This window comes from Hypanus sabinus, chromosome 5, assembly GCF_030144855.1.
Source record: "Hypanus sabinus isolate sHypSab1 chromosome 5, sHypSab1.hap1, whole genome shotgun sequence".
Taxonomy (NCBI): domain Eukaryota; kingdom Metazoa; phylum Chordata; class Chondrichthyes; order Myliobatiformes; family Dasyatidae; genus Hypanus; species Hypanus sabinus.
In genome coordinates this window covers 153,864,669-153,874,483 of record NC_082710.1, presented here as the reverse complement: position 1 = coordinate 153,874,483, position 9,815 = coordinate 153,864,669, and the positions used below count along the sequence as shown (strand labels likewise).

The following is a 9,815-nucleotide window of genomic DNA, read 5'->3' as shown; positions in this document are numbered from 1 at the left end:
TTTACACTACAATAGACTTTTTTTGTTCTAATTATGTTTTTTTTTTCTTCTGGAAATTGAGTATAATTAATTTTAATACATATTTTTCATGCAAATTCCTCTTAACTGATTCTATTTGTCTGCGATGCTGTTACAGGACAGGTTTTTCATTGCACCTGTGCATGCATGTACTTGTGCAGATGAGAGTAAACTTTTCTTTTAACAAGAATTTAAACATGTAATATGTAAACTTATGTAAAAGCGTACTTATTACTTTATTGCAACACTAAACGTTGCTTTAAAACATCAATCAACAAGTGACAGCTCACGGCGTGAATAGAAGGGGCTTTAAAGCGCTTCGCCCAGGTCACGTGACGGCCCAGACCGGAGAGAGAAGTGACGTCGACGGGGGGGACGGACGATTTGCGGTTGTTGTGGCTGCGCGGGAGGCGAGAGAGAGGAAAAATTATAAGAGCAGAATATAGGCGATAAAGGAACGAAGAAGAGAGAGACAGAGAGAGGTGAGATATGATGAGAAGAGTGTCGCAAGGAGAAACGGAGGGTGGGGTGGCCGGAAAGAGAATTATTCGCGGCTGGAGGCCCGATGGCCTCGGGCCAATTGAGCAGCGCGGCGGCGGGTCCTACTGTACGCAGCACGCATGCGCATTTCCGGGCCCGTGTGGGTGCGGGGTCGGCGATATTTGCGCATGTGCCAGCGACCGTCTCTTGTCTACCCGTCCCGTATTCGCCCCCCCAACCCCCCCCCCCCCAAAACACCGCACCGACCGTTGTGCGGTAACTATGGCTGCGCGCGCGGCCGGGGTCACGGAAGGTTGCGTCGCGTGGATGCGCGGAGGCTGCGTGCCCGACGTGGTTTAGAACGGGGAGTCGGGAACTTCCGGGAGTGGGGTCTCGGGAGAGGGGTCAACGGTGGATCGGGGGTGCAGGGAAGGGGAGCAGAAGGGGACTGGGGAGTGAGAGGGGGTAGGTGAGTGAGTGTAGGTTGGGGATAGGGGAACAGGTTCGGGCTGAGGGGCATTGCCCGTTGTGGGTAAGGGAAGGTAGCGGGCAGTGGACAGGTTTGGGATGGGATGGGGCAAGGGAGCGAGGTGATGATATGAAAAGTGTGGATGAGGGAGGGTGGGACTGATGGGTGTGAAAAGGTTCACTCAAGGGGATGGGAGGTGTTGGTTGGGGGAGAAGGGGGAAGGCAGGGTCTGGGAATGACACTGGAAGTGGTAGTGGTTATGGTGCCCAGAGACTGGAGATGTTGTGGGGTGGATGAGATGGGGTTAGGTATGTCTTGAGGCAGATCGTGAGCTTGATGGTTCAGGGTACCCAGCCTGCAACATATTATCGGAAAATAACAATGGGATGCCTGCTCTGTCAAGTTCTATTCTCTCCCCATACCGCTCAAATTCCACGAGGATGAAATGTTTGGCAATCAATTCCTTGAGAAGATTCAGAGATTCTATTAGCTTACCTTCATAGCTCTCGTAGAGAATTCAAAGTATTCATGACCCTCTGAGAGAAGTTTTGTATCTCACATTGAAGTAAGTGTCACCTCATTCTGGAATGTTGGTACATGATATCCACTTTTGCAGCCATCCTCAGAATCATATATGCTTCAGAAAATTACCTTTTATTCTGTTAGACGCGAATGAGTGTAGGCTCCACCTACTCAGCCTTTGCTGGTATGTCATCTCCTTCATCCCAAGAATCACCTGGAACTTTTCTTTGTACTTTCTTCATTACCCACTTTCCCTCGGGATCAATGAAGTACGTCTGTCTGTCTGAAAGCAGCTGCTTTGTGAAGTTCAAGTTTATTGTCATCTGACTACATATATCCAACCAAATGAAACAACATTCCTCTGAACCACAGTGAACCTACAAAACAAGCATCACATTCACAGTATTTAAAACAAAATAATTGCCTCAAGTAAGTTAATAAAATATAATTGAAAGTACAGAGAGCAACTTGTAATTAAAGGTGGAGAGCAGAAAAGACCAGTAGACCACTCTATTTGTATATTCCATGGTCCTTCCCCGGAGGTCAATATTTGTTTTTTATGGACTGTCATCTAAGAGTCCTTTGTATACAGAGAGTTCTGGACTCTCATTCTGTTTATTGGAGCCTACAAAAGTGTCATCTTAAACCAGGAATATTCTCAGCACTCTCAGCTGAGTGTAGTCATAGAGTCATGTGCATTTAAGTGGGTATTTCAGTCTAACAGGCCCATAGCAACCAAGATTCCCACATAAGCTCGTCCCCATTTGCCTATGTTTGGTCCACGTTCTCTAAACCTTAGCTATTCATGTACCTGTTCAAATACCTTTTAAATGCTGATGTACCTGCCACAAATGACAGTTTATTCCATAAGGTGCCTTGTTTAAGATGTAGAGCTGTTCGGCACAAGAACAGGCCCTTTGGCCCAAAGTGTTATGCCGACCTAATTAAACTGACAATTTTTCAAACTTACTCAACTAGTCCTTCTACCTCACAAACCAATATACTTCCATTTTCTGCATATCTTTGTGCCCAAGGGCTTCTTAACACTTCTATCATTTCTACACACCAGCATTAGATTCAAGGCACCCTCCATCTGTATAAAAATATCCTGTTGCACACATCTCATAAAATTTTTCTCCTCCTCACCTATAATGCACGTTCTCTTGTATTGGACATTACAGCCGGCCCTGAGAAATACATACTGGTTGTCTATACTGTATCTATGCCTCTCATGATCTTATAAACTTCTGTCAGCCTCAGCCCTCTGGAGAAAACAACCCAACTTTGCCCAGACTCTCTGTAGTACATTTCCTCTAATCTAGGCAGTATTCTGGTAAATCTGTTATGTACCCTCTCCAAATCATCCTCATTCTTCCTGTGAAGGGGCAACCTGTATTAAATGCTGTTCTTTACATGCAGCCTAACCAGAGTTTTATAAAGCTACAACCTAACTTACTGACTTTTGAAAAAACTGGAGAACTCCAAAGACTCGTACTCCCTTCTGTGAGGACTTTCCTTCTCTGATAATTCGTCACTTGCCTCCAGGTTATGTTGTCTAGTTCCTCCTAAGCATGGCAAAAGGGCTCTCAGAACTACCCTATCAGCGCTTCTCAAACTGGTACACTCAGTATGTTCCTGGCCTTCTGCTGCTTTAGCCCCTCCACCTCAAGGTTTGATGTTCTGCACACCACTGTAGTAACACATGGTTATTTGAGTTAATGTCACCTTCCTGTCAGCTTGAACCAGTCTGGCCATTCTCTGATACCTCTCATTAATAAGGTGTGTTTGCTCACAGAACTGCTGTTCACTGGGTGTTTTTGTTGTTTTTTGCATCATTCTCTGTAAACAGTAGAGACTTGTGTGAAAATCCCAGTAGTTCTGAGATACACAAACCAGCCTGACTGACACCTACACTGTGGAAGTCACTCAGATCTCATTCCTATCCCAATCTACTCTGTGGTCTGAACAGCAACTTAACCTCTTGACTATGTCTGCATGCCTTTATCATTTAGTTGCTGCCCTATGATTGGCTGATTAGATGTTTGATTTAAAGAGCAAGTATATTTCACTGAAATGATCTTTTGTCTATCAAAACACCAATGCGATTGAGCCAGTGTCAACAGATACTGCCTGAGCTGGGCAGGCAGCTTGTTTGAAGAGGGAACCAGAGAAACTTTGAATTCCCAGATGTAAAAAAAATTGCCAATAACTTTGGTTATCTATGTGAATGTATATTAGCTTGCAAGTTTAATAATAAGGATGAAATAAAAGTAACCATTATATTTGTTGAAGAGATAGAGTTGAAGTCACTGGTCTGTTTCATGCAATTTCTTCAGCTATTGTGCAATCTAGCTTATATTTTAGAGTAAGTTTGTAGGAAATATGGGAGGGGTAGGACTGAGATGAGAAGGGTTAATTGAAAAAATATGTCATGCAATATTTAAAGAGAGGATTTAAAAAATATTAATATTACTCACATCAGCAGCAAGAGTTAGTAGTTGGCATCCAGCCATCTTAGTTTATACTGTTGTAACAGTATTTTTAATGAACTTGGAAGCTCCAAAACTTTTGGGTCAACATGTCAAAGTTCAAGAGTTCAAAGTAAATTTATTATCACAGTACATATATGTTACCCTATAAAACCTTGAGATTAATTTACTTGTGGGCATACTCAATAAATCCATAATAGAATCAATGAAAAACTGCATTAATTTTAGCATTCAACCAGTTTGCAAAAGACAACAAATTGTGCAAATACAAAAAAAAAGAAATAACAATAATAAATAAATAGGCAATAAATATCGAGTTCTTGAAAGTCCATAGCTTGTAGGAACATTTCAATGATAGGCCAAGTGAAGTTATCCCTTTGGTTCAAGATCCTGATGGTTGACGGGTAGTAATTTTTTCTGAACTTGCTGGTGTGTGTCCTGAGGCTTCTGTGCCACCATTCTGATGGCAGTAGTGAGAAGATACTGTGAGCTGGGTTGGGTAGTGAGGGGCCTTGATGATGGATGCTGCTTACTGTGACAACGATTCATGTAGATGTGCGCAATGGTGAGGAGGGCTTTAGCCGTGATGGACTGGGCCATATCCACTACTTTTTACAGGATTTTCTGTTCAAGGGCATTGATGTTTCTGTACTATGATGCAGCCAGTCAATTTCCTCACCACCATACAGAGGTTTGTCAACCTGCCCTTCCACCTTCTGCAAACTTTGCCAGAGAGTCATCATTTCTTTCAGCCAAATCATTGACCTATAACGTCAAAAGAAGTGGTCCCTACACTGATCTCTGTGGCACACCATTAATCATGGGCAGCCAACCAGAAAAGACCCCTTTATTCCCATACTTTGCCTCGTGCTAGTCAGTCTGTTTTCTATCCATGCTAGTACCTTTCCTGTAATCACAAAGTACACTGCAGATGCTGTGGTGAAATCAACACGTACAAACAAGCTGGATGAACTCAGCAGGTCGGGCAGCATCCGTTGAAAGTCCTGACAAAGGGTCTCGGTCCGAAACATTGACTGCTCCTTTCAATGAATGCTGCCCAACCTGCTGAGTTCATCCAGTTTGTACGTGTTGACCTTTCCTGTAATACCTGCTTTTGTTGAGCAGTCTCATGTGGCATCTTGTCAGAAGCCTTCTGAAAATCCACATAAACAAATCCGCGGACTCTCCTTAGTCTAGCCTCTCTGTTATTTTCTCAAAGAATTCCAATGGATTTGTCAGACAGATTTTCCCTTTAGAAAACCATACTGACTTTGGCCTATTTTATCATGGTCCTTCGCCCTGAAACCTCATCCTTAATAACAGACTCCAGTACCTTTCCAACCATTAAAGTCAGGCTAATTGGCCTATAATTTCCTTTCTTCTGCCTCCCATCCTTCTAAAAAAAAAGTGGAGTGACACTTTCAATTTTCCAGTCCTCAGGAACCATTTCAGAATCTGGTGATGCTTGAAGGATTATTTCTAATACCTCCAGAATCTCTTCAGCTACCTCTTTTAGATCCTTAGGATAGAATTGATCTGGTTAGGATGACCAGATACCTTTAGACTTTTCAGCTTCCCAAGCACCTTCTCCTTAGTCATAGTATTGACGTGTACTTCTGCCCCCTGATGTTCTTGCATTGCTGGCACACTATCAATGTCTTCCAAAGTGAAGACTAACGCAAGATACTTATACACCATTTCTGTTTACCCCATTACTGCCTCTCCAGTGTCATTTTCCAGTGCTCCAATGTTTGCTCTCGTCTTTATATATGTGAAAATACATTTTTATCCTCTTATATTATTGTCTAGCTTACCTTCATTTTTCATCTTTTCTCTCTTTCAGGTGTTTTATTTGCTTTCTGCTGGTTTCTAAGAACTTTTCAATCCTATGCCTTCCCACTAATTTTTGCTATGTTATATGCCATCTCTTTCACTTTTATCCTGTCGCTGACTTCTCTTGTCAGCCACTGTCACCCATTCTCCCTTTAGAATACAGTTGGAAAAAAAAGTTTTTGAACCCTTTCCAATACTTGGGTTTCTGCATTAATTACTCATAACATGTGGTCTAATCTTCATCTGAGTCACAATAATAGACAAACACAATTTTCCTAAACTAATAACACACAAACAATTCTACTTTTTATATCTTTATTGAACATATTGTTAAATCATTCAAAGTCCAGGCTGGAAAAAGTATGTGAATCCTTGTATCTAATAGCTGATAGAACTTACTTTAGCAGCAATAACCTCCACCAAATGTTTCCTGTAGCTGCTGATTAGATTTGCACAATGGTGAGGAGAAATTTTGGACCATTCCTCCGTACAAATCTGTTTCAGTTCATCAATATTTCTGAGATACTTTACATGAACAGCCTCCTTCAGGTCATACCATGGCATCTCAATTGGGTTAAGGCCTGTACTCTAACTTGGCCATTCTAATACACAAATTTTCTACTTTTTAAACCATTCTATTGTTGATTTACTCCTGTGTTTTAGACTATTCTCTTGTTGCATCATCCAACTTCTATTAACTTTCAGGGAATAGACCACTACATTGGCATTCTCCTGTAAAATGTCATGATACAATTTTGAATTCATTGTTCCCTCAATGATTACAAGCTGTCCTGGCCCTGGGGCAGCAAAGCAGCCCCAAACCATGATGCTCCTTCCACCATGCTTCACAGTTGGGATGAGGCTGAAGTACACTGCCCTTTCCCTCTAAACATAGCCGTGTTAACTTCTGCCAAAAAGTTCCAACTTTTGTCTCATCTGTCCACAGAATATTTTCCAGAAATGTTGTGGAACCTCCAGGTGATCTTTTGCAAAGTTGAGATTTTCCACAATGTTTTTGGAGAGCGGTGGTTTCCTCATGGTGTCCTTCCATCAACAGCGCTCTTGTGTTTTTCTAATAGGGGACACATGAACAGAGCCTTTGGCAAATCCTAGAGTTTTTTGCAGGTCTTTTGCTGTTACCATTGGGTTCTTTTTTTTAATCTCCTTCAGCATTGAATGCTGTGCTCTTGGTGTAATCTTTGCAGGATGCCCTCTGCTAGGGAGAGTAGTAGCAGTACTGAATTTCCTCCATTAGTAGACTGTTTCTCCTACATTTCTTCTAAGGTTCTCTGGAGGTTGTTTTGATTGAAGCATGGGGCAAACAAACAGATCTTTCTTGAGAAGAACAGTTTCTGTCAGTAACCTATGTTTTTTTTTATATAGGGCAGGGTACCTCTGCAGCCCACACCTTCAATTTCATCTCATTGACTGTTACACCTGTCTCCAAATAGCTTTTGTAGAAAGCATTACCCTAGAAGTTCACATGCTTTTTTGAACCTAGACTGTGCTTGTTTAAATGGTGTACTCAGTATTGCCAAGAAGTACAATTGTTTCCATGTTAGTGGTTTAGACAAATAGTGTTTGTCTATTATTGTGACTTAGATGATGATCAGACCACATTTTATGAGTAATAAATGTAGAAAACCAGATAATTGTAAAGGGTTGCAGTAATAATTGCAACTGTACTTCTTCATCTTTGGGGTATATCTTTACTGTGCCTTCTGAATTTCCACCAGAAACACCAGCCATTGCTTTTCTTCCTTCATCCCTGTTTGTGTCTCCTTCCAATCAACTTTAGCTAGCTCTTCTCTTGTGCCTCTGCTAATCCCTTTACTCCACTGTAATTCTGATACATTGGGGCTCTATAGTAATGTTGTGGTTGGCATAACACTGCAGCTCGGGTTGAAGTTCAGAGTTCAATCTTGATGTTGTCTGTTCATCCTTCCCGTGGAGTGCATGAGGTTCTCTGGGTCCTCCAGTTTCCTTCCACTGTCCAAAGGTGTGCCAGTTAGGTTAATCGGTCGTTGTAACTTGTCCCATAAATACGATTAAATCAGGGATGTTGTGTTCTGCTGGGCTGTGTGGTTCAAAGGGCCAGAAGAACCTATTCTGCAGTGTATCTATACTTAAATAAATAATGCATCCAATTGTAGCATTCTCAAACTACATGCATTTCAGTATGCAGGTAGAATGGGAAAATCAGGTTTGTGCTGATTTTGGATCCCATGTGAGAGAATTTATAGATGCCTATGAGATGGCTTTTAGGAGTAGCTTGTGGTTGAACCCACGAGGGGATCAGCTTTTCTGGATTGGGTGTTATGTAATGAACTGGATTTTTTTAGGGAACTTGAGGTAAAGGAACCCTTAGGAGGTAGTAACCATAATAAGATAGAATTCACTGTGCAATTTGAGAAGGAGAACTAAAGTCAGGTGTATTAGTATTACAGGGGAGTAAAGGGAGTTACAGGCGCATGAGGGAGGAGCTCGGCAAGGTTGCTTGGAAGAAGACACTAGCAGAGATAATGGCAGAGAAGCAATGGCTGCAGTTTCTGGGAGCAATTTGGAAGGTGCAGGATAAAAACAACTCGAAGAAGTATTCAAAAGGCAGGATGATGCAGCTGTGGCTGCATAAAAGCCAAAGAGAGGGCATATAATAGAGCAAATTAGTTGGAAGTTAAGAGGATTGGGAAATTTTTAAAAAACAACAGAAGGCATCTAAAAAAGTCATAAGGAGCAAAAAGATGAAATATGAAGGTAAGCTAGCCAATAATATCAGAGGATAGCAGGTTTTTTTCAGATATATAAAGAGTAAGAGAGGGGCAAGAGTAGATAGCAGACCGTTGGAAAATGATGCTGGCGAGGTAGTCCTGAGGGGCAAGGAAATGGTGAATGAACTGAATAAGTATTTTACTTTACCTTTACTGTGGAAGATGCTAGCAATATGACAGAAGTTGGAGTGTGTTGTGGGAGAAGTTAGTGCAGTTGTTATTACTAAGGAGATGATGCTTGGGAAGCTGAAAGGTCTGAAGGTCATGTCACCTGGATCAGATGGACTGTACTCTAGGGTTCTGAAAGAGGTAGGGGAAGAGATTGTAGAGGCATTGGTAATGATCTTCCAAGATTCACCAGATTCTGGTGTGGTTCCTGAGGACTGGTAAATTGCAAATGTCACTCAGTTCTTCAATTAGGGAGGGAGACAGAAGAAAGGAAGTTACTGTCCAGTTAGCCTAACCTCAGTGGTTGGGAAGATGTTGAAGTTGACTGTTAAGGATGAGGTTTCGGATACTTGGAGGCACATGACAAAATGGGCCAAAGTTAGCATTGTTTCCTAAAGGTGAAATCTTGCCTGACAAATCTGGTGAACTTCTATGAGGAAATAGTAAGTAAGATAGACAAAGAAAAATCAGTGAATGTTGTGCATTTGGTTTATCAAAGGACTTTTGACAAGATGCCACACATAAGGCTGCTTAGCAAGATGAAAGCCCATGTAATTACAGGAGAGATACTAGCATGGATAGAGCATTGGGAATAAAGGGAGGCTTTTCTGATTTCCTGCTGGTGACTAATGGTGTTCCACAGGAGTCAGTATTGGGACTACTTCTTTACACATTAATATATCAGTGATCTGCATGATGGTATTGATGGCTAAGTGGCCAAATTTGCAGATGATAAGAAGATAGGTGGAGGAACAGGAAGGGTTGAGGCTGCAGAAGGACCGACAGATTGGAAGAGGCAAAGAAGTGGCATGCAGTGCTAGAAGTGTATGGTCTTGTACATTGGTAGAAGGAATAAAAGGCTATTTTCTAACCAGGGAGAAAATTCAAAAATCTGAGTTGTGAAGGGACGCTGGGAAGATGGCGACTGCTTAGCTGCTTCGAACGTTTGTTCCGTTATTTTCGCTATCTGCACTAAATGTCTCCATTTTTTAAACCTTAGTTAGGAACTTTATTTGGTTTCTTTCACTTGCCTGTGAACACATCTACCTTATAATGTCTAACAAGAGT

The 9,815-nt window shown here is 41.8% G+C and overlaps 1 protein-coding gene across 2 annotated transcripts in view; it reads left to right on the top strand.

Moving 5' to 3' along the window:
- Positions 1-364: 364 nt before the first annotated feature.
- LOC132394475 (E3 ubiquitin-protein ligase RING2-B-like) overlaps positions 365-9,815 on the top strand; it is a 45,622-nt gene continuing 36,171 nt past the window's right edge. For both annotated transcript variants that reach the window (XM_059970679.1, XM_059970678.1), the window contains exon 1: positions 365-500. The gene's annotated coding sequence lies outside the window, so the exon portion shown is untranslated. The remainder of the gene's footprint in view (positions 501-9,815) is intronic.